This window comes from Piliocolobus tephrosceles, chromosome 7, assembly GCF_002776525.5.
Source record: "Piliocolobus tephrosceles isolate RC106 chromosome 7, ASM277652v3, whole genome shotgun sequence".
Lineage (NCBI taxonomy): Eukaryota > Metazoa > Chordata > Mammalia > Primates > Cercopithecidae > Piliocolobus > Piliocolobus tephrosceles.
Genome location: NC_045440.1, coordinates 143,485,003 through 143,509,418, shown reverse-complemented (window position 1 = coordinate 143,509,418; position 24,416 = coordinate 143,485,003). Strand labels below are relative to the sequence as shown.

General features: G+C 41.1%; 1 protein-coding gene across 1 annotated transcript in view; it reads left to right on the top strand.

Moving 5' to 3' along the window:
• Positions 1–24,416, top strand: part of TRAPPC9 (trafficking protein particle complex 9) — a 697,716-nt gene that overhangs the window by 413,915 nt on the left and 259,385 nt on the right. The window lies entirely within an intron of this gene.

The following is a 24,416-nucleotide window of genomic DNA, read 5'->3' as shown; positions in this document are numbered from 1 at the left end:
TTTGCTGCACACAGAGGTTTGGAAGCGTGGGTGGACAGCTGAAGCGCTGTGTGGATCCTGCCCCCCAGCCTGTGGCCCTTGCTCCCTTTTCTTTTGGTCTCCATGGTTCTTTTCCCTGCTTTTGGGATTGAGATTCGATGTCTTCTAATTCTCCTTTTCCGTTATTCCCAAGTCTTAAGTGGTCCCTAAGCCCTGTGGATTGGACTTCTGCGATGTCTCCCAATGACTCTGCAGTCCACTGCACGCCTTTGTCACTGTAGAGAGTCGGTCTCTCTGCTGACAGCCTTGTTTTCCGTTGTCATCCTTTCAGCACACACGCGCCCGTGCCACTGCCCTGGTACATACTTTCCCAGTGCTGATGAGATAAAGTCCAGAGTCCCTCCTATGACATCCATGGTACTTAAGGATCTGGCCCAGATCTTCTCCTTCAGTCCCTTTGCCCCAATCCCATACTTCACATACAGGGCACTTGCTCCTCACCGTTGCTGGTATATGTGCAGGTGGTTTACACCAGCGAGCTTCTGCACACACCATTTTCTAACACTGTTCTCTCTCTTAAACGAAGATACTGTATTCAACCTTTTGGAAAATATCTGTTTGACCTTGGACCATGTTACCATTTTGGTAAAATTGTTCTGAGTGTGACTAGGCAGAGTGGATTGGCTCTTCTGTGGGTCCCTTAACATTACACGTACTTCTGCTCATGCACTTTCCAGAGTGTATTGGAAATAGTTTCATGTGTTCCTTAAGCCGATGCTTCCAAAGTTTCAGGTACTGTATAAAGAGATCACGGTTTAGGAGACAAAGGGAGCACAATTCCTGTTTTTTATTTGCCTGATATAAGCTCGTCAGTCAGAAATAAAAGCAAATGGAAACCGGAAACTATATAAAGCAGTGATGAACCTAATAAATAGTAAATAAGTGAATAAATAGAAAAGATGTGTTTCCTTCACTTTTAAAATTTCTTTGAAAGATTGACTACTTAAAGAAGAAATAAGAACATTGACTTCTGTAGTGTATAGCGCATATACAAATAAAATATGTAACAAAAAAAGCGGCACAAAGAATGGGTGGGAAAATAGAAGTTCTTGTGTTATATGCAAATTGTTATAATATTTTTTGAAGTTAAGATGTGATCAGCTAAAGATACATGTAAACTCTGGAGCAATCCACTTAAGGAATGGATGATAAGCCAGAAGAGATAAAATGGAATATTTAAAAATACTTAATCCAAAAAAAGGGGAAGAGGTTATCAAGAAAGGAGAAAAGAACAAGGAACATACAGCCAAATAGGAAACAGATGGCAATGTGGAGGACTCCAATTTACTGTATCCAGAGTTACACTAAATGTAAATAGATTTAATACTACCTTTAAAAATGGAGATTGTCAAACTATATAAGAAAGTAAGTCTCTACTAAAAAATACAAAAAAACTAGCCGGGCGAGGTGGCGGGCGCCTGTAGCCCCAGCTACTAGGGAGGCTGAGGCAGGAGAATGGCGTGAACCCAGGAGGCGGAGCTTGCAGTGAGCCGAGATTGCGCCACTGCACTCCAGCCTGGGCGACAGAGCGAGACTCCATCTCAAAAAAAAAAAAAAAAAAAAGAAAGATGCCAGCTACCTTTTTATAAGAAATTGACATTAACTACGCATAATGTAAAACAAAAAGATGAAGGAAAAGACGTATGTAAACCCAAATAATTAGTTGGTTTGGGTATCTTAATATCAAATGGTTAGGCTTTCAAGAGAAAAAGAGGACAATTTTTAATGACAGCAGAATCAAGTCATCAAAAGTACATAATGATCAAATGAAACTGTTTACAAATATAACTTCAAAATAAAACTGAAGGGAGAAATTGATAACCCCACCATTATAGTTGAAAATTTCAACATTTTTCTGTCAGTATTTGGTAAAATTAGTAGACAAAAAAAATTTAGTAAAAATATAGAAAACTTGGGACAATTCTTTTAATCAGCTCCACCTACTTTGTGTGTGTATAAGTGTGTGTGTGTGTGTGTGTGTGTGTATATATATATATATATATTTTTTTTTTGGAGATAGAATCTCACTGCATAGTCCAGGCAGGAGTGCACTGGCACCATCATAGCTCACTGTAACCTCAAACTCCTGGGCTCAAGTGATCTTCCTGCCATGCCTCCCAAGTAGCTAAAACTACAGGTACACAGGACCACAAATGGCTTATTTTTAAAACTTTTGGTAGAATGGGGTCTCACTATCTTGCCCAGGCTAGTCTCAAATCCCTGGCCTCAAGCAATCCTGCTTCAGCCTCCCAAAATGCCTAGTTGTTATTTATAATACAATAAATGTTTGTATTAGAAAAGGTGAATGGTTTAAAATCAGTGATATTGCTTGTTTATTAGATAAAGAAGAGCAAAATGTACCTAGAGTAAGCAGAAGAAATATAGAGTGGATATCAGTGCTATAAAGTATGAGCAAATAAACTAATAAAGTCGGTGAAACCAACAGTTGGTTCTCTGAAACGATTAATAATAAAATTAATAAACTGTAACCAGGGTGGTCAGAAAAAAATGTGGAAACACAAATAACCAATAATGAGAATGAAAGAGGTGGCCTTACTACTACTAATTCCACAGACATTAAAAGGATAATCACATAATATTATGAAAAATCATAAAACATACAAAACATTTTTAAAAATTAGCTGGGTGTGCTGGGACATCCCTGTAGTCCTGGCTTTCAGGAGGCTGAGGCAGGAGGGTCCCTTGAGTGAGCTCTGATTGTGCCACTGCACTCCAGCCTCGATGGCAGAGAAAAATGTCTCTTAACAAAAAGAAAAATGACGGCCAGGCATGGTGGCTAACACCTGTAATCCTAGCCCTCTGGGAGGCCAAGGCTGGCGGATCACCTGAGGTCAGGAGTTTGAAACCAGCTTGACCAACATGGTGAAACCTCGTCTCTACTAAACGCATAAAAATTAACCGGGCATGTGGTGCATGCCTGTAATTCCAGCCACTTGGAAGGCTGAGGCATGAGAATCGCTTGAACCCAGGAGGCAGAGATTGTAGTGAGCCAAGATTGTACCACTGCACTCCAGCCTAAGCGACACAGTGAGATTCTGTGTAAAAAAAAAAAAAAAAAAAAGACACAAATTACTAAAATTGACACAGGAAGAAGAAACAGAAAAAATAGTCACACATCAGTTAAAGATTTTGAATTCTTAATTAAAAACTTCCCACAAAGCAAACTTCAGGCCCAGAGGACTCCACTCTGAAATATATGAAGTTTTTTAAAGAAATAATATCACCTTTACAAAAACTTGTTCGGAAAATAAGGAGGAAATACTTCCCAACTTCCATTTCATGATACCAGCATCACCTTGATGCCAAACCCGGACAGAGACATTATGAGAAAAGAAAACTGTAGACCAATAACCTCATGTATATACATGTGAAATATGAAAACAAAAAATCAAATCAACTTCTGTGATATATGAAAGGGACAAAACAGCATGAACAATTCAGGTTTTACTCAGAAATATGAGGTCGTTTTACCCTTGAGAAACCAGTCATTAGAATTTATCACGTTAGCAGAATAAAGGAGAAAAATCATGATTATATCAGCTAATGAAGAAACATTATTTGACAAAAGTCAACACTTAATTATTCCAGAAACACTCAGTACACTAGGATTAGAAGAGAACTTCCTCAATCTGACAAAGGCCATCTACAAAAAACCCCATAGTGAATATTACACTTAGAGGTGAAAGTCTGATGACTTTTTCTCTAAGAATAAGAACAAGGCACATTTCCACTGTATTCATTATTTTTCTGGCAGTCCTAATCAGAGCAATAAGGGAAGAAAATAAATAAGGGTATTAAAATAGGAAATGAAGAAGTAAAATTATTATTCATATGTCTGTCTTTGTATGGTACATATGATTATGTACACAAACAAGAAATCTGCCACACCAAAGAAATTATTAGAAATAATAAGTCAATTTAGCAAGATTGCAGGATGCCACTCAACATTTAAAAATCACTTATGTTTCTATATACCAGCAACTACCAATTTGAAAATTAAATATAAAAAATAACATATGCAGTAGAATCAAAATCACAAAACACTTAGGAAAACATTTCTACAAATATTATCCCTACGTAGAGAATGATAAAACATGATAAAGAGAAATGAAAGAATACTTAAATAGAGAGGGGTCCGGGCGTGGTGGTTCGTGCCTGTAATCCCAGCACTTCAAGAGGCTGGGGCAGGTGGATCCCAAGGTCAGGAGTTCAAGACCAGCCTGGCCAATATGGTGAAACTTCCTCTCTACTAAAAATACAAGAATTAACCAGGCATGGGGGTGGGCACCTGTAGTCCCAGCTACTCGGGAGGCTGAGGCAGGAGAATCACCTGAACCCGGGAGGCGGAGGTTGCAGTGAGCCGAGATTGCACCATTGCACTTCAGACTGGGCAACAGAGTGAGACTGTCTGTCTCAAAAGAAAAAAAAAAAGAAAAAGAGGTATACCATGCTTAGGGATTGGAAGAATTAGTTTTTCTTAAGATAGTGGTTTTCCCCAAACTGATTATAAGTTTAATGCAATTCAATCAAAATCCTAGCAGAATTTTTGTTTAATGACATTATCAAATTATTTTGAAATTGAACAGACCTAGAATAGACAAATAACTTGAGAAAAAAGAACAAAGTTGGAGGACTTACACTGTATGATTTTAAGACAATGTAAAGCAATAGTAATCAAGAGAGTATGTTATTGGTGTAAACACAAAGAGATCAATGGACCATAACAGATAGTCCAGAAATAGTTCCAATTGTATCACATCAGTTGATTTTTAACAAGATGCAAAACTAATTTCATGGGGAAAGAAAAGTCTTTTTAATAAAAGATGCTGGAACAACTGGACATCTATGTGGGGGAATAAAGTTAACCCTTCACCCATACATCACATCATGCCCAAGAATTCACTGGAGATGAATTTTAGGCCTAAAAATAAAAACTTTAACTGCAAGCCTTCTCGAAGAAAATGTAGCAGTGTATCTTCTTGATTTGGGGCAAATATTTTCTTAGATGGGGCCAGAAATTGCTAACTATAAAACTAAGAGGTGATAGGATGAATTTCATCAATATTAAAAACTTCAGCTCATTAAAAGGCAAATTACATTCTAAGATAAAAAAATTGTAACATATTTATGTAACATTCATTTGTATCTTATTGATGAAGTTGTATAATTCTAAAAAGGTGATAAATAGGCAGAAGATTTGAACAGATATTTCTCAAATGACCTGTAATCTCCGAAAAGTGTTCAACATTATTAATCATTAGAGAAATGCAAATTAAAACCCCAAATAGATACTACTATATACCCACTAGAATGGCTAAAATTAAAGAACAGAACACTAAATGTTAGGGAGAATGTGAAACAACCAGAATTCACATAAACTGCTTCTGGGAGTGTAGTATGGTGCAGCCACTTTAGAAATCAGTCAGGCAGTTCCTCATGAATTAAAACATATTCCTCCCCAGTGATCCAGCAATTTCATTCCTAGATATTTTCTCAAGAGAAATGTAAGTCCATATCCACAAAAAGACTCCTACAAGTATTTTCATAACAGCTTCATTCCTAATAACTCCAAACTGGAAAGAACCCCAAATGCCCCTCAACAAGTAGGTGAATAAACAATGTGGGGTGCTCCCACACAATGGAATACTCCTCAGAAATAAAAACTGCTGTGACACATGACAAAATGGGGTCAGCGCAAAGTTATGATGCTGGTCCAAGGAATCGAGTCATAAAAGAAACATCCTGTGTGACTCCATGTGTACACCTTTCTAGAACAGGAAAACCTGTTTTATGATAAAAGAAATCTAACCAGTGGTTGACTCTGGGTTAAGGTGGGATGGGGCAGGAATTGACTGGAAAGGGATTAGGGTTAGCAACTGTCTGGTTTGCCTGGGATTTTTTAGATCAGCTCTGAAATTCCCTCACCCTGGGAAAGTCCTCAGTACAAACCGGGACAGTTGGTCACCTTAAAGGGAAGAGAAAATATCTTTCTGACTTGTTGAAATGTTGCATATATTGATAGGGGTGTGGGTTATAGGGTTGCAGGCAAATAATCAGACTAGTAGACACTTCAGATTTGTGTATTTCATTGTATATAAATTATAACCTTGATTTAACATTTCATGTACGTGGCCAGGCACGGTGGCTCAAGCCTGTAATCCCAGCACTTTGGGAGGCCGAGACGGGCGGATCACGAGGTCAGGAGATCGAGACCATCCTGGCTAACACGGTGAAACCCCGTCTCTACTAAAAAATACAAAAAACTAGCCGGGCGAGGTGGCGGTCGCCTGTAGTCCCAGCTACTGGGGAGGCTGAGGCAGGAGAATGGCGTGAACCCGGGAGGCGGAGCTTGTAGTGAGCTGAGATCCGGCCACTGCACTCCAGCCTGGGCAGCAGAGTGAGACTCCGTCTCAAAAAAGAAAAAAAAAAAAAACATTTCATGTACGAAAATATATATACATTGGAGAGAGCACCTAATTTTTACTGGAGAGATCTGGAAAGGCATCACAAAAAATGAAACATTGTACTAATTCTTGAAGAAAGAAGGATTTCACCACCCACAGTGGGAGGAACAGGAGAAGTGTTAACGCTGGGTTTCTGGTTCTTCTACTAGATTTTGAGCTCTGTGGAACATGGAGCCAGGTGGTTAACCTCTGCCTCCCAGGACCGAGCACCTTGCCCCACGGTGGGCAGCCGGTGAAGACTTAGGAATGACAGGATGTAAAATACCAAGACTGTATTCATTCATTGTTTTTTTGTATAAAAGGGATGACCCCATTTATATATATATATATATTAAGTTCTGTTTTTCTTTTCTTTTGCCCGGGCTTGAGTGCAGTGGCATAACCTCAGCTCACTGCAGCCTCTGCCTCCCAGGTTCAAGTGATTCTCCTGCCTCAGCCTCCTGAGTAGCTGGGACTATAGGCATGAGCCTCCACGCCTGGCTAATGTTGCCCAGGCTGGACTCTTAACTCCTGACCTCAAGTGATCCACCCACCTCAGCCTCCCAAAGTGCTAAATGCTATTTTTCTTAATAGGGACCTGTGTAAATTGCAAGGCCCGGAATACAACAGAATTAGTATGCATTTTTGGCTCTTGGCCTTTGCAGTTTGTTGAAGTTCCGTGATGCATGGTGTCTTGTGAATTCATTACTTTTCATTTTGCTCACGGGTGAAGATTTTTGCTCTGGCATCATGCCGTGTTAGAGTTCTATGCATCCCCAGAGATGGCCCATCTCAACACATTTGCATCACAAACGAGGGCCAGAGAGTTTTCCGATTTGCTCAGGTTCACACAGCTTGCAGGTGACAGGGCTGGCATCTAGATGTCCTGGCTTCCAGGCCACTGCAGCATGGACAGTGAAGCTGGCCATATACGTGTCAGTGCAAGCCTGCACAGAGATTCAGACGAATTTTAATGCAAATAGAAGCCAAACATACGTTGAAAGACTACTTTACTGCTGGCATAACATGAATCATATATTCTATTGTGAAACCAAAATACAAATGGATGTGAGTTATTTACTCCTGGGATAGTCTGTGCGTCTGCTCCTCTCACTAATATTGATAATTTCTGTAGTTTTTCTTATTGGTATTTTTTAAAAAGATGGTTTTCTATATGAGAATGTGGGAAGGAAGAGCAGTCCTATTTATTCACAGCCTGCTACACCCAGCGTTCGGCATCCCATGCACACTCCCAAGAACCCTCTGACATTGGCTGGGGGTGTTAAATTCCTCACCTTGTCCTGAGCATTCGTGAGTGAAGGGAAGCAGAATGAACTGTGGCCTTGGGGACACCCAGACCAAAGCTTGCCACCACACTCGCTCCGACCTGGGAGGCTGGAGTCCCAGGCTCTGGTGTCTGTTCTGCCACTGACATCCTTCGTAGGAGCCGTATGTTTGGAGGAGTGTGTTTCTCTGCCCCAGTTTTGCCCCTGCCCTCCCTAGGGGAGAGTGAGCCTCTTAGCTCTGCCCACCTCACCAGGGCAATAAGAGTATCCATTTAAATAGCAGAGGGGGCAGTTTTTTCTAAATGCCAAAACGCAATATAGAGGTTGGGTAGAATTCTCATTATTCTCATTATTATTTTCTTTTTACTGTTCTCCCTCCAGGGCGTACACAGGTCTCAGTTGACTTTTATTTAGAAGATCAATTACCTTTGAGATTTGCTTTTTACACGGAGCTGCCTGGTAACGTTGTTAGGGACGAGATGGAAATGGATGAGGCTGGACCATCCCTGTCTGAGTGCCGAGCCTCCCTCCCTCCTGAGGAGCAATTTCTTTCTAGCCTGTTACAATAAACGATCCAATCTTAGACATTTCTACTCTGATCTATGTGGCAAATGCACTCCTCTGAGCAGGGCGTGGGGTGTAATCGTTACAACATTATTGATGGACACCCTGCCACGGAGACCTTAGACGCTTCCCCGTGTGTTGGGGACAGCTAACCCCTGGAAGGGGCGCTACGGAGTTTTATCATGGTAGATCTTTTTCCAGTTGCTGTGTTTATTTATTAGATTGCTTTTAAATCTAACAAGAATTTAGAATTGTAGTGCGCACCAGGAGTGAGAGCCAGATGCGCCAGTATCTGATTTCCAGCGTTGATTCTCCTGCTCATTGGCACTGTGGTTTTGAGGAAGCCGTTCACATTTCTCTAAGGCTCATTTTTCCTTCATCTTGAAAAGGAGATAACATTGATTGTGCAGGGTTGTAAAACTGTGTGTTTAAAAACCGTGTATAGAGTGTCTGAAAAATGATAAACAGTGCCTGACACAAGGCAGATAATTGAAAATTAGTGGTTGTCGTTTTCCTTGTGTGTGTGCACTTCTGTTGTGTGTCAGCTTCTAGGGACAAAGGGATGAGCCAGGCTTGTAAACACAGGCGGCTTTGCAGCAGCTGGCCCCAGCACTCGCGAAGGACATCACTGACCTCAGCGGATCCTGAAGCCTTTGCTGGCCTTCCTTTTCACCCGTGGTCAGCTCTCTGAAGGCAGCCACTCTGTGACTCGCTGTGTGAGCAGCACCAGCTGAAATGAGCTGTCAGTGGTCAATCGAATTGTTGAAGAAATGCTGCAGTGGGACATCTGGGGTATGAACGACACGTGGCAGGAGCTTTGAAGAAAGAACAACCAGATTTGCGTTGAGCAGCTGGAGGACCTACAGTGGAAATTGAGTTGCTTGTTTAGATCACTGGGGAGTACGGCTTCCTTCCCTTAGGGTCAGGAGTGGCTTGACAGGAAGTGCAGTGCTGGGGAAGGGAGAATTTTGGAGCCCAAGTACAGGCAGGTTCCTGGAGGAGTGCACGGAGAGGTGGGGTCGTGGTCGGAGTGGAACACAGCTGCCGTGGCTGTGATGGGCTTGATGGGCTTGAACTCCATCCGGCCCTTACCTGCCAAGCAGGTACCCAAGAGCAGGGTCATCTTTTCACAAAAGCATTAATTATCCATTACACTTGGGGTCCCATTGACCAGGCTATTAGCACTCTTCCTTCCTCTGTGTGGCCCGGTCAGCCCTGTGCATGCAGGTGTTGAGGCGCTGTCGTCTCAGTGTGTATAGAGGAACTGGCTGATTCTTGAGCACACACTAAGTGCCAGGCGCCTTGCTAGATACGCTGCTCTCCCTGTAGCCCCTTTGCCCCCTTCGGAAGCATTTTCCAGGTGTTGCCACTTTTCGGAACTTACGGTGACCCTCTGCAAAGTGAGGTAGTCCCTGAATCCCCCTCAGAGGCTCACGGGAGACTTCTGCGCCTGTCCTTTTACATTTGACATGCTAGGGAGTGTGGGCTGGAGAACGTGTTGCCCTGTTTTGCAGGGACTCAGGCAGAGTGAGGAGGAAGAATGAGCTCGGTGTTGCTCGTGGCTGCCTCAGGCCCTAGTCACTGGGTTGCCTTGGCCTGATCAGCAGGATGCAGCAGGGCTGAGAGGTGGAGGAGCTGAGTTTTGGAGGCTAACTGCCTCATGTTGGAATCCCAGCTCTGCTGTGTTGGGCGAGTTACAGAATCTTTATAAAGCGGGCCTCCTTAGCAGGCTGTAGGGAGGATTCCAGTAAGAAACTGTGTGCCTGATGCGTGGCAAGCCTGCAGCGCACGGGGTCCACGCCCTTCTTCCCTCTCGTTCTGTCTTTACAGGTGTGTTACAGGCAGCGTCTTTTCTGTGTCTCCCCTTTTAAGTAAGTCTCTCAGATGACTGGCACATGGTAGAGACATAGCAAATAACTATGGCAGGGTACCTTGATTTTGTGGAGGGAAGAAAGGATTTGAAATTCGAGGGGATGAATCTCTACTTCCTGCCTTCAGCAGGTCTCTCAGATGCTCTGAGCCCCGCATTATCTTATCTATAAATAGTAGGACAATTATATGAAAGGATACGTTTTTTCTCCCCACTACTTTCTTCTGAAAGCTAGTCATTCAAACTTGTTATACAAAATGTATGCCTGGCCAGGCGCGGTGGCTCACGCCTGCAATCCCAGCACTTTGGGAGGCCGAGGCGGGCGGATCACAAGGTGAAGAGATCGAGAGCATCCTGGCCAACATGGTGAAACCCCATCTCTACTAAAAACACAAAAACTGGGCGGTGCAGTGGCTCACGCCTGTAATCCCAGCACTTTGGGAGGCCGAGGCAGGAGAATCACCTGAGGTCAGGAGTTTGAGACCAGCCTGGCCAACATGGTGAAACCCCCTTCTACAAAAAATACAAAAAGTAGCTGGGCGAGGTGGCGGGCACCTGTAATCCCAGCTACTTGGGAGGCTGAGGCAGGAGAATTACTAACCAAGGAGGCAGAGGTTGCAGTGAGCCCAGATCGTGCCATTGCACTCCAGCTTGGGCTATAGAGCAAGACTCCGTCTTAAAAAAAAAAAAAAAATTAGCTGAGCATGGTGGCACGCACCTGTAGTCCCAGCTACTCGGGAGGCTGAGACAGGAGAATCGCTTGAACCCGGGAGGTGGAGATTGCAGTGAGCTGAGATTGTACCACTGCACTCCAGCCTGGTGACAGAGTGAGACTCCATCTCAAAACAAAAATGCCTTGTGGAAGCATGTTACGTAGAGGTGAGTATCTGTTGCAATATCATCTCACAGAGACACCCATTATTATTATTATTTTCTAAGGTTTTACAAAATCTAAAGTATAAAGTGTTTCACAAATTAGTTGTTATAACTGTTAAAAATTAAATTTTGATTTGTTATTCATGGTATAAATAAATAATGAAATAAGACTTACAAAAAGTCATAAGTAATTTCTAGATTTTGGTCTATTGTTTTAAATTGTTCATCAAAAATTCTTGGTATAGAGTACAGTGAAGTTTGCATCAATGGAGCTGGTTCCCTGCAGCCTGACCAGCGTTCGTCTTCCCTCCCTTTCTCCCTCCTTGGAACAAATACTTCTTTTTTTTTTTTTTTTTTTGAGACGGAGTATTGCTGTGTCTCCCGGGCTGGAGTGCAGTGGCCGGATCTCAGCTCACTGCAAGCTCCGCCTCCCGGGTTCACGCCATTCTCCTGTCTCAGCCTCCCGAGTAGCTGGGACTACAGGCGCCCGCCACCTCGCCCGGCTAGTTTTTTGTATTTTTAGTAGAGACGGGGTTTCACTGTGTTAGCCAGGATGGTCTCGATCTCCTGACCTCATGATCCGCCCGTCTCGGCCTCCCAAAGTGCTGGGATTACAGGCTTGAGCCACCGCGCCCGGCCGGAACAAATACTTCTTGCGTCCTATTTTCTGTGAAGCACTGTCCTAGGCACTGAAGACAGCAATGAGTAAAGTTGAGTTCATGCTCTCAAAGAGCTTATATTTGAATGGAGAAAGATAGGCGAGAAGCATAAATATAGCAGGTTGTGTAGACAGCAAACATCAGCGTAGCAGGTGGGAAGTGCTCTGAAATGCCTAAGAGCTGCTGTGGGAGAGCGCCACAGGTGGGAGTGGGTGTCAGTCCTGCGCAGTAACTCTGGGACAGGAGTAGGTCGAGGTGGAAAGAATGGTCAGGTTCTGGATATCCTTGGAAGAAACATTCAATAGGCTAAGCCTTGCTATTTCACAGGAGGTGTGGTGACTCCAAGGCCTTTGTCCTGAGAATCTGGGAAAATGGAGATGTCGTGTATGAGAAGGGGAAGATGGTAGGGGAAACAGGTTGTGCAAATCTGTTGCTAAATTAGTAAGTACAAAGTATACATAAATGTAAAACACTTCACTATTTTTTATTTAGATCATGTAAGTCATATACATGATTGGTTTTCCTGGTCCTTGCTGACTGTACTTTTTTAAATGAGCGTAATAAACTGGGCCAGTGCTCATTTGTCTTGTGATGTCTTGACAGTATCAGTCTGCTGTTATAACAAGAGCACTGTATTTGAACCACAGAAGTGATACTAAACGTTGGTTGACCTACTGTAGAAATGGGGACGTCTACGGATGCTCTTCTGAAGTATCAAGGACTACGACTTTCCTTTTTTTTCATGATAAGTACATTTCTACAGGGGAAAAATGGTCCAATTCCATTATGCTTCTAAGCCCTGGAAGGAGCTACAGGACTGTAGACCTCTTTTTCCCTCTTCCTCTCCTTAGATGACTAAAAATAGAAACAGTTTTTAGATTCTCTCGGTTTGATTCAGACCCATGTCGTATTTTTTTCGGCTTATTTTGAAACAATTACAGATTCACAAGAAATTGCAAAAGAAATAGATGTATGGGGAAATTCTATGCACCGTATACCCAACCTTTCCTACTGGGATATAAACTCTTCAGGTCTGTGGTTGGGATATTTAGAAAATAAATATTGAAAGGAATTATCTTAAGTGCCACATTAAGACTCCTTTGTGATATTTTAAAAGTCTGATCAACTTTGCAAGTTTTTTAAAAAAAATCATTCTGTGTCTATAATGGGGCATCGGATGTAGACGAGGTTTAGGAGGCCAGGAGGTGACAGGTGGTCACAACAGGCGCAGGTGAGGGCGGAGTTTACTCTCGACCCTTGTGCCCTGTGCCTGCTGTTTGTCCCGTGCATGCGCAGCATCAAGCCAGGCTGGGTCTGCCAAGCAAGCTGTGGCCCTGCTTCCTCTTTGACAGTGATTTAATCCTCCGGATGCTGCCGTCAGCGGCTGCTTTACCTCTCAGAAATCCTCCGAAAGAATATTCCAGGGCAAGGTAAGGGGCTCACCCTCTTCGTTGTGGAAGTTGCGGAGAAACAGCCCAGTCAGCGAATCCCTCATGGTGGTTGATGAGAGGGATAGGGCTGTGCTTTTAGGAGCACCCCAAGGAAGACTGAAGAAGAGATGCTGTGAGATCTGCACTGAGACCTGCTTTTGTGAGAAAAGGAAGCTGGAGAACAAGTTGGAACCCATGTCACAGGCTCCACACAGCACCCCCTGCCCTGAAATTGCCGTCATGGTCAATTCATAGGCTCTCTTGTTGGAAAGGAACTTAACAATTCAATGTATCTGCTTCATCCCATCCCTTACCTGTTGGCTTGTGTGCCCTGAGATGATGAACACACATTTTGTTGCCATTCCTATTATTACTATGTTGTACCTCTGTGCAGGGCAGGAGCTGGGACCCAGCCTCCACAAGGCAGGAGCAGGTTGATATTCCGTCTGGACTGACACTGACTCCATAACTAGTGCTCCCGAGTTCCACGTCACCCACTTGTTATCCAAGCACCCTCTCCTGGCAAATGACCTCACAGTATTCCGTGTGTGCTCACAGGTCTGTCTTGAGAGGACCTATTTTATGTTTTACTGATGCGTATTACTATTAAAAGCAAGAATTTTATGTGATGTTTATTTTATTTTAGATTGGTATATGACTAAATATTAAAGTTCCTTTTAAAATAGTAATAATATTAAGAACAGATTTAAAGATTTTGTATTAATAAGCACTGTATACTTTTTAATATATTTCAAAGCCTGATTTATAAACATCAATTAAAAACAAGCATACCATACTTGGTTTGGGGATTGAATGTATGTTGAAAGGTAGATTGTTCAACATCATCAGTCAGTTTCTTTTCAAACTTATGTTTGGAATTCTTGCATTTTACATTTTTAAAGTTCTCTTCGTTTCTTTGTTTAATCACTGTAGAGTTTAATTTCCAAATGGTGATGCATGAAACATGATTTCAGATTGTTATTTGCAAGTACTTTTCTACAAATAATTTCTTGTGAATTTGGATTTTCTTAATTCCCAGAAAACAAAAAGCAAAATTGGACATAATCATCATTATATGTTGTGTTTTAAACGTTGTATTTTGAGGCCTTACAAATGTCTTGATGTGCTGCAAATGGATTTTGATTAGATGAATGCAACTCAGAGACCTGGTAACTGTCACCCGGAGGCACAATTGCAGAGTTATTGTTATGTCCCTCATTAACGTGCATTCGTCATGGCTCTCCTCTTTAACCAGTGATCCCTTGGGGGCACAAATTAGACAGTATAACAAAGCTTCAACTGTTTGTTCGACTGTGGCACTGCGTGTGGGTCGGTTGAGAGATAAAGCATTGCTGTGTGCACCGTGACTGTGTTGGTGGATCTCTTCCCCCAGTTCCTGGGCGACCCTGCTTCCTGTACACTCAGGATCTCAAATGGTCTTCTTCTTTTTAAATAGCTTTATTGAAATATAATTTACATGCCACATAATTGGCCCACTTAAACTGTATAATTCAACATTTTAGTATATTCCGAGTTGTTCAGCCATCACAACAATGTGATTGTAAAACTTTTCATCCTCCCATTTCATCCTCCCAGAAGAAACCCTGTTCCTGTTTGCTGTCGTTCTTTATTCCCCTACTTCCCTCCCTCACCCTAGGCAACCACTAATCTACCGCTAATCTACTTTCTGCCTCTCTAGATTTACTTACTCTAGATATTTCATATACATGGAAACAACATGTGACTAATCTCTTTCACTTGGCGTGTTGTTTTCAAGATTCGGCCACAATTACATATAAGTATGTTATTTCTTTTTGCTGAATAATTTTCTGTTGAATGGATATAATATGTTTTGTTCATTAGTTGACGGACATTTGGGTTGATTGCACTTGTCTGCTATTGTGAATAACGCTATTATGAACATTTGTGTGTAAGTTTCTGTGTGGATGCATGTTTTCATTTCTCTTGGGTATAAACCTAGGAGCCGAATTGCTGGATCATATTATAACTCTATGTTTTAATAGTTTAAGGAGCTGCCCAATTGTTTTCCAAAGCAGTTGCACCGTTTTGCATTCCCATAGTGTATGAGTATCTGATTTCTGCACATTCTTGCCAGTATTTGTTATTATATGTATCTTTTTGATTCCAGCCATTCCAAATTGTTTCTCTTAAGGGAGCATTTAAAAATGATATTTAAAGTTTACTAATTAAAAAGTTAGAAGCAGTTATCCTTCCTGTCTTCAATAATGTAAAACTTCAGAGACGCTTCACAAAGACTGGGTTGCTTGTCAGTCGTTGATGGAGAAATGCCCCCACATTCCCGTCTGCCACCAAACCTGTTATTTGTACTTGAATAGCCATGTGTTGACTCAGGCTTGTCACCTTTGTGCCCCAGGACAAGCCTCCTAATTTCTTTCTTGAATAGTTGTGACAACTTTTCAAAGCCACTTTGCCTTCAATTTCTTCCTTTTCAATTATTTCTCTCAGTAGATGCCAAAGTATTCTAAAACACATACGTGACATTTTCCTTCCTCCTCCTCCTCTCCTCCTCTTTCTCCTCCTCCTCCACCTCTCCTCCTCCTCCTCCTTCTTCTTCTTCTTTTTTTTTTTTTTAAGACAGGGTGTCACTGTCACCCAGACTAGAGTACAATAGTGTGATCATGGTTCACTGTAGCCTCAACCTCCTGGGCTGAAGAGATCCTCCTATCTCAGCCTCCCATGTAGCTGGAACAACAGGCGTGTACCACCATCCTTGGCTAAGACCTTTTCCTCTATTTTCTTAATGTCTTTTAGTGATTCCCATCATCTGTAGGTCAAGTTCCAGTTCTAGAGCTTGGTACCCAAGACTTCCTATAATTCGACCAAGCCCTTCTCCCTTGTCTTCCCCAAACCCACGTTTCCTCACTGCTGTGAGGAAGGTCCTGGAAGTTCCCCCACAATAAGCAGTGCTGACTTAGCTTGAGACCTTTGCACACACTGTTCACAGTGTCTAGAGAGCCCTCTCCCTAGTAGACCTGCTCGTTTACCCCCAAAACTTCAGCAGGCTGCCGCTTAGAATCATACTCAGTGCCTTTGTGAGTGCAGGGGCCACTTCCTTTTGGAACCTTCTCTGACTGGTGTCCACGCTGCTGTGTTTCACGTGCTGGTGCTGTGTGCTGGTGTTCCTTCCCCATCGAGATTTCAGTGTCTTCCTACTCTGCAGGTTCAGCTTGCACAGTGAAGCCCAAACTCAGAGAAGGTCGGAGTCCCTGGGTGTCACTGCTAGAGGTTTTGACTCATTGAGTGTTGTCTAGAGCCGAGGATTTGGTTTGTGGTGGCTCGTGTGCTATGTTTCAGAAACCCTGATCTGGTAGATGGGCAGTCATTTATAGTCCTCTGTGAGATCAGGAAGCTCCATAGCAGTGTGGCAGAGGTAAGCGTGAGATTACATCAGCAGAAAACCCTATGATTCTTTGTTCTGTGTTTTCTCAGGACTTCAGATTGAATTCGGCTCCCTGGCTTTCTTAACATGTGAAAAAGCTCTCCAGTCTCATATTGACTACCTATTCGGGAAAGAAGACCGATGAAGAAGATTGGCAGGCTTATAGAATTTTAAAAGATCACGTGAATTTGAACACAGGTGTGGGTGGCCATCACTACCTGTTTTAGTTTTGTGTTAATTCCCTTTAGTACACTCCTGGGAATGAGCAGACATTGGTGTCTGGACCCTGGCAGGCCTTGGAGATATCTGTCAGACTTGGGGAAAAGAGAGTCCCACTTGATTTCTAGTCATGGCACCATGGTTTTTAGACATGTTGGACCTTGGTGGGTACTCATTTTTAGCTGAGTCAATATTGAGTCATTGGCTGGCAGGTTTTGCAGCTCTGCTGACAGCAACCAAGCTAATAATAATCACCACCACCCCCATATTTATGGTGGTATTCTTCTTGTGATTTTACAAAGCACTTTCACTTACTTTTTTTCACTGGAGCCTCCTAATAATTCCATAACATAGGCATTGGTATCCCCATTGGAGGACTGGGGAAACTGACACTCAGAGAAATTAAATGACTTGCTGATGATGTTATAGCCATTAAGCAGCAAGTCCAGTATTGGAGTAAACTTAACGCACTGTGGTCCTTCAAGCTCATCATGATGTTTGTTTTTTTAATTGCATTGATTTAAGTATTTTTTAAATTAACATAGAGTAAAACGAACTTTTTTCGTGTACAATTTTTTGAGTTCTAACTTTTATGAGCAACACAGATAGCTTGGTGTATCCATCACAGTCAGGATAAAGAACAGTTCCAGTATCCCCAACACTTCACCACACTGCCACTTAGAATCATGCTCTGCATCCACCCCTGACTTGTGGCAATGCTGATCTATTCTCCATCTCTATAGTTTGGCTTTTCCAGAATGTCTTATAAATGGAATAATATTGTATGTTCCTTTCTTGGAGTGGCTTCTTTCATTCTGCATTCTGAGATCTCTCTGTGTCACTGAGTCTATCAACAGTTTAATCCTTTTTATTTCTGAGTTGCTTTCTGTTGTGCAGGTACATCACGGCCTGTGGATCCATTCACTGTTTAAAGGACATTTGGGCTGTTCCCAGCTTTTTGTGATTATGAATCGAGCTGCTGTAAATACTCATGTAGAGTGATTCTTGTGAATTTAAGTTTTTCATTTCTCTAGGTTAAATACCTAGGACTGGGATTGCTGGATTATATGATGTATTTTTCACTATTCAACTTTGTAAGAAACTGCCAAGGTGTTTTCCAGAGTGGTAGTACCACTTTCCATCTCTACTAGCAGTGGATAAGTGCTCTGTTTCCTCATCAGCATGTGGTATTGTCAGTTTTCAAAAACTTTTCTACCCATTTTAATAGGCACATAGTGGTATCGTCCTATGGTTTTAATTTGCACTTTTGTGTGTGTGTGTGACAGGGTCTCACTCTTTCACCCAGGCTGGAGTACAGTGGTGCGATCTCATCTTACTGCAACCTGTGCCTCCCAGGTTCAAGCGATTCTCCTGCCTTAGCCTCCTGAGTAGCTGGGACTATAGGCGCACAGCACCGCACGCAGTTATTCTTTTGTATCTTTAGCAGAGAGAGGGTTTCACCGTGTTGGCCAGGCTGGTCTCAAACTCTTGACATCAGGTGATCCACCTGCCTCAGCCTCCCAAAGTGCTGGGATTACAGGCGTGAGCCACTGCGCCTGGCCTGATTTGTGCTTTCTTGGTGAGAAAGACATCCTTTCTTCATGTGCTTATTTGTTGTCTTTCTGGCTTTTTGGTAAAGTACCTTTTTAAGTCTTTTTGCCCAATGTTTTATTAGGTTATTCGTTTTCTTAATGTTGGGTTTCAAAAGTTTTTTTTAATATATTATAGATACAAGTCCTTTATCTGATATGTGATTTGTACATGTTTTCTTGAATACCATAACTTTTTCATTCATTTAACAGTGTCTTTCACAGAGAGATATTTTTAATTTGAGTGAATCTAATTTTCCTTCTATGGATCCTACTTTTGGTTATGCTTTTTTTTTTTTTATGTTTTCTTGTAAAATTTTATAGTTTTGTATTGGATTTACCTGTGTGTTCTGAGTAACTTTTGTATAAATTGTGAAGTTTAAATTTCTTTCACTTTTTTTTTTTTTTTGACAAGTGGAATCCAGTTGTCTCAACACTGTTTGTTGAATGCATTATCTCTTCTCCACTGAATTCTCTTCTTAGTCAAAAATAAAATGACCGTATCTGTGTGTAATTCTATTTCTGGACACTTTATTCTGCTCCAGAGAACTATGTGGATATTCTTTCACCAATACAACACTGTCCTGATTAGTGTACCTTGTAGTAAGTCCTTACTACTATATTAGTGTACCCTAGAATAAGTCTTTACTACTATGTTAGTGTATCTTACAATAAGTCTTTTACCACTAAAATTGGGTAGAATCCTCTAAAACTTTGAGTCCTCAGTGTTTTTTTCGTTCATTTTTAATTGTTTTGTCTATTGTTTCTTTGTATTTCCATATTAATCTTCAGATAAGATTGTCTACGTCTACAGTGTCATTCTAGGATTTTGATTAGAATTTTGTTAAATCTATGGATTAACTTGGGAAAAATTGGTAAGTATATTGTGCCTTCCAGTCTGTGAGCACTGCATATACTTCCGTTTGTGTGGGTCTTTGATTTTATTCATCTGAATTCTGTACTTTTTAGCATCCATATTTTTTGAAGATTAAGGGTTTTTTTTTTTTTTCTATTAATGGGTGAGTGTTTTTTTTTTTAAATCATGAATGAAATTTGAGTTTTGTCAGAAGCTTTTTCGGTATCAAAACTTTGTTGAGGATCATTGGTATGAAGGGTATTTGTGGTCGTTTTTTCTTCTGTCTTTGTCTAGTTTTGGTGTTAGATAATGCTGGCCTCATAAAACATTTTGAGAAGTGTTTCTTCTACTGTTTTCTGGGAGAGATTGTATAGAATTATTTCTTTTTGAAATGCCTAGTAGAATGCATAAGCCAACAATCTGGGCATAGAGATTTCTTTTTCAGAATGATTTGCAAAACAATACATTTAATTTATTTAATACATATAGGACTTTTCAGGCTACCTATTTAACTTTTCATGTCTCTAGGGTAAATACCTAGGACTGGGATTACTGGATTATATGATGAGTTTTTCACTTTGTAAGAAACTGCCAAGCTGTTTTCCAGAATGGTAGTACCATTTTCCATCACTACTAGCAGTGGATACATGCTTTCTTGGATGGATTTCTGTAGTTTGTGACTTTCAAGAAACTGGTGCATTTTATCTGAGTTGTCACATTTATGTGAATAGAACCGTTTGTAGTATTTCCTTATTGTCCTTCTAATGTCTGCGGCTGAAGTGGTATTCCCTCGTTTATTTGTGATACTGGTCATTTTTGTTATCTCTCCTTTTTCCTTTGTAATTGTGGCTAGAGGTTTATCAATTATATTGATCTTTTTAAAGAATTGGTTTTTTAGTTTATTGATATTTTTCTATTTGTCTGCTTTCATTTTAGTTCATTTCTGCCCTTTATTATCTCCTTCTTATGCTTCCTTTAAGCATTTGTTCTTTTTCTGGTTTCTTTTTTTTATTATTATTATACTTTAAGTTCTAGAGTACATGTGCACAGTGTGCAGGTTTGTTACATATGTATACATGTGCCATGTTGGTTTGCTGCACCCGTCAACTGGTCATTTACGTTAGGTATTTCTCCTAATGCTATACCTCTCCCAGCCCCCCACCCCCCGACAGGCCCTGGTGTGTGATGTTCTCCTCCCTGTGTCCATGTGTTCTCATTGTTCAACTCCCATCTGTGAGTGAGAACATGTGGTATTTGGTTTTCTGTCCTTGCAATAATTTGCTTAGAATGATGGTTTCCAGCTTCATCCATGTCCCTGCAAAGGACATAAACTCATCCCTTTTTATGGCTGCATAGTATTCCATGGTGTATATGTGCCCCGTTTTCTTTCTTTCTTTCTTTTTTTTTTTGAGACAGAGTCTTGCTTTGTCACCCAGGCTGGCGTGCAGTGGCGCAATCTCAGCTCACTGCAAGCTCTGTCTCCCGGGTTCGCGCCATTCTCCTGCCTCAGCCTCCAGAGTAGCTGGGATTACAGGCGCCCGCCACCACGCCCAGCTAATTTTTTTGTATTTTTAGTGGAGACGGGGTTTCACCATGTTAGCCAGGATGGTCTCGATCTCCTGACCTTGTGATCTGCCCACCTCGGCCTCCCGAAGTGCTGGGATTACAGGCGTGAGCCACCGTGCCCGGGCATGTGCCCCATTTTCTTAATCCAGTCTGTCACTGATGGACATTTGGGTTGGTTCCAAGTCTTTGCTATTGTGAATAGTGCCACAGTAAACATATGTGTGCATGTGTCTTTATAGTAGCATGATTTATAATCCTTTGGGTATATACCCTGTAATGGAATCGCTGGGTCAAATGGTATTTCTAGTTCTAGATCCTTGAGGAATTGCCACACTGTCTTCCACAATGGTTGAACGAATTTACACTCCCACCAACAGTCTAAAAGCATTTCTATTTCTCCACATCCTCTCCAGCATCTGTTGTTTCCTAACTTTTTAATGATCGCCATTCTAACTGGCGTGAGATGGTATCTCATTGTGGTTTTGCTTTGCATTTCTCTGATGGCCAGTGATGATGAGCATTTTTTTCATGTGTCTGTTGGCTGCATAACTGTCTTCTTTTGAGAAGTATCTGTTCATGTCCTTTGCCCACTTTTCGATGGGATTGTTTGTTTTTTTCTTGTAAATTTGTTTAAGTTCTTTGTAGGTTCTGGATATTAGCCCTTTGTCAGATAGGTAGATTGCAAAAATTTCCTCCCATTCTGTAGGTTGCCTGTTCTCTCTGATGGTAGTTTCTTTTGCTGTGCAGAAGTTCTTTAGTTTAATTAGACCCCATTTGTCTATTTTGGCTTTTGATGCCATTGCTTTTGGTGTTTTAGTCATGAAGTCTTTGCCCATGCATATGTCCTGAATGGTATTGCCTAGGTTTTCTTCCAGAGTTTTTATGGTTTTAGGTCTTATATTTAAGTCTTTAATCCATCTTGAGTTAATTTCTTTTATACCATGTAAGGAAGGATCCAGTTTCAGCTTTCTACATATGGCTAACCAGTTTTCCCAGCACCATTTATTAAATAGGGAATCCTTTTCCCATTGCTGGTTTTTGTCAGGTTTGTCAAAGATCAGATGGTTGTAGATGTGTGGTGTTATTTCTGAGGCCTCTGTTCTGTTCCATTGGTCTATATATCTGTTTTGGAACCAGTACCATGTTTTTCCGGTTTTTTAAGATAGAAGATAGGCTTATTGATTTGAAGCCATTCTTTCTTCTTATATAATCACTTAATGATATAGATTTTTCTCTAAGTACTGCTTTAGCTCCAGTCACAGAATTTTGATATATCATATTTTATTTTTGTTCCCTCCAAAGTATTTTATTTCTATTGGGGCTTCCTCTTTGAACAGTGGGTTATTTTGAAGTGCGTCTATTAAATTTCTAGATAGTTGGAGATATTCTAGCTTTCCTTCTGCCATTGAATTGTAGGTTAATTCTGTTTTGGTCAGAGAACATACTTTGTATGCTTTATATTTTAAGTGAGTTCAAGATTTTTTCTGTGGCCTAGAATGTGGTCTGTGTTGTTGAGTGTCGCTGTGCACTTGAGAAGTGTGTTTATTCTGCTCTTGGTGGGTGGACTGTTCACTAAGTATCAATCAGTATGAAGTGGTTGGTGGTGGTTATTACTTTTATGTCTTTATTGATTTCATGTCTGTGTTCTATCAATTACTGAGAGAAGAGTGTTGAAGTCTCTTAACTGTGATTTTGTTCATTTATCCTTTCAGTTTTCTTTTTTATCTCATATATTTTGAAACTCTGTAGTTAGGTTCATACACATTAATAATTATTGTGTGTTCTTGGTGAATTAATGCTTTTATCATTATGTAATGTCCCTCTTTAAGTGTCTGATGTTAATATAACAGTCCAGTATTCTTTTGATTAGTGTTTTCTTGGTATAATTCTTTTACTTTTAACATATCTATACCATTATATTTAGAGTGGATTTATTATAGATAGCATATAGTTGAGTGCTTTTTTGTTTAAATGTATTCTGACAATCTCTGTCTATTAATGAGACTAAGTCATTTGTATTTAATGTAATTCTTGGTATGTTTGAATTGAGGTCTACCATTTTATTTTTGGTTTGTCTTTTGTTTATTCCTCTGTTGTTTATTGTTCCATTTCTCCTTTTCTTTGTTCTTTTAAATTATTTGATTTTTTAAGCATTGTGCTTTTAACTTCATCTCTTTGTAGAGCTGTTTTAGTGTTTTCTCTAGGGAGTATAATAAGTGCTCTTAGATTTTCACAGTTGACTTAGAAATAATATTTTATCACTTGGTGGAATCTCAAATATAGGCTCTTTTATCTTTCCCTTCCCCATGTCTTAGTTGTATAATGTATTACATCTGTATACACTGTAAACCCAATGTTATAATTTTTGCTTGTAATCATCATATATCTTTCTTTTTTTTTTTCTTTTTCTTTTCTTTTTTTTTTTTTTTGAGACAGAGTCTTGCTCTGTCGCCCAGACTGGAGTGCGGTGGTGCAATCTAGGCTCACTGCAAGCTCTGCCTCCCAGGTTCATGCTATTGTCTCAGCCTCTCGAGTAGCTGGGACTACAGGCACCTGCCACCATGCCCGGCTAATTTTGTTTTTGTATTTTTAGTAGAGACGGAGTTTCACCGTGTTAGCCAGGATGGTCTCGATCTCCTGACCTCGTGATCCGCCCACCTTGGCCTCCCAAAGTGCTGGGATTACAGGCGTGAGCCACCGTGCCTAGCTCATCATATATCTTTTAAGTAACTTAATAGGAAATTACATTTTAGCCAGATACTTACCATTTTTGTTGCTCTTTTTTCTTCGTGTTCAAGTTTCCCTGTATTATTATTCACCTTTTGTTTAAATGACTTTCTTGACCAGTTCTTTCAGAAAAGTTATACTGAAGACTGACATTCTTAATTTTCCTTTATCTGCAAATGTCTTTACTCTTACTTTTATTCCTGAAAGATACATTCATGGATATGGACTTACGAGTTGGCATTCTATTCTTTCAGCATTTTAAAAATGATTCACTTTCTCTGCCCTCCAGGTTTTTTTTTTTTTTCGAGATGGAGTCTCGCTGTGTTGCCCAGGCTGGAGTGTAGTGGTGTAATCTTGGCTCACTGCAAGCTCTGCCTCCCAGGTTCACGCCATTCTCCTGCCTCAGCCTCCCGAGTAGCTGGGACTACAGGCACCTGCCACCACGCCCAGCTAATTTTGATTTGGTATTTTAGTAGAGACGGGGTTTTACCGTGTTAGCCAGGATGGTCTCGATCTCCTGACCTTGTGATGCACCCTCCGCGGCCTCCCAAAGTGCTGGGATTACAGGCCTCCATGGTTTTTTATGAGGATCCTTCAGACTTTAGAAAAATTTGTTGTTTCATTTCACCTGTGTAAGATGCACTGTCTCCTCCGTGTAGGATGCATTGTCTCCCCTCTGTAGGATGCATTGTCTCCTCTGTGTAGGATGCATTGTCTCCCCTGTGGAAGATGTATTGTCTCCTCTGTGTAGGATGCATTGTCTCCCGTGTGTAGGATGCCTTGTCTCCTCTCTGTAGGATGCGTTATCTCTTCTGTGTAGGATGCCTTGTCTCCTCTGTGTAGGATGCAT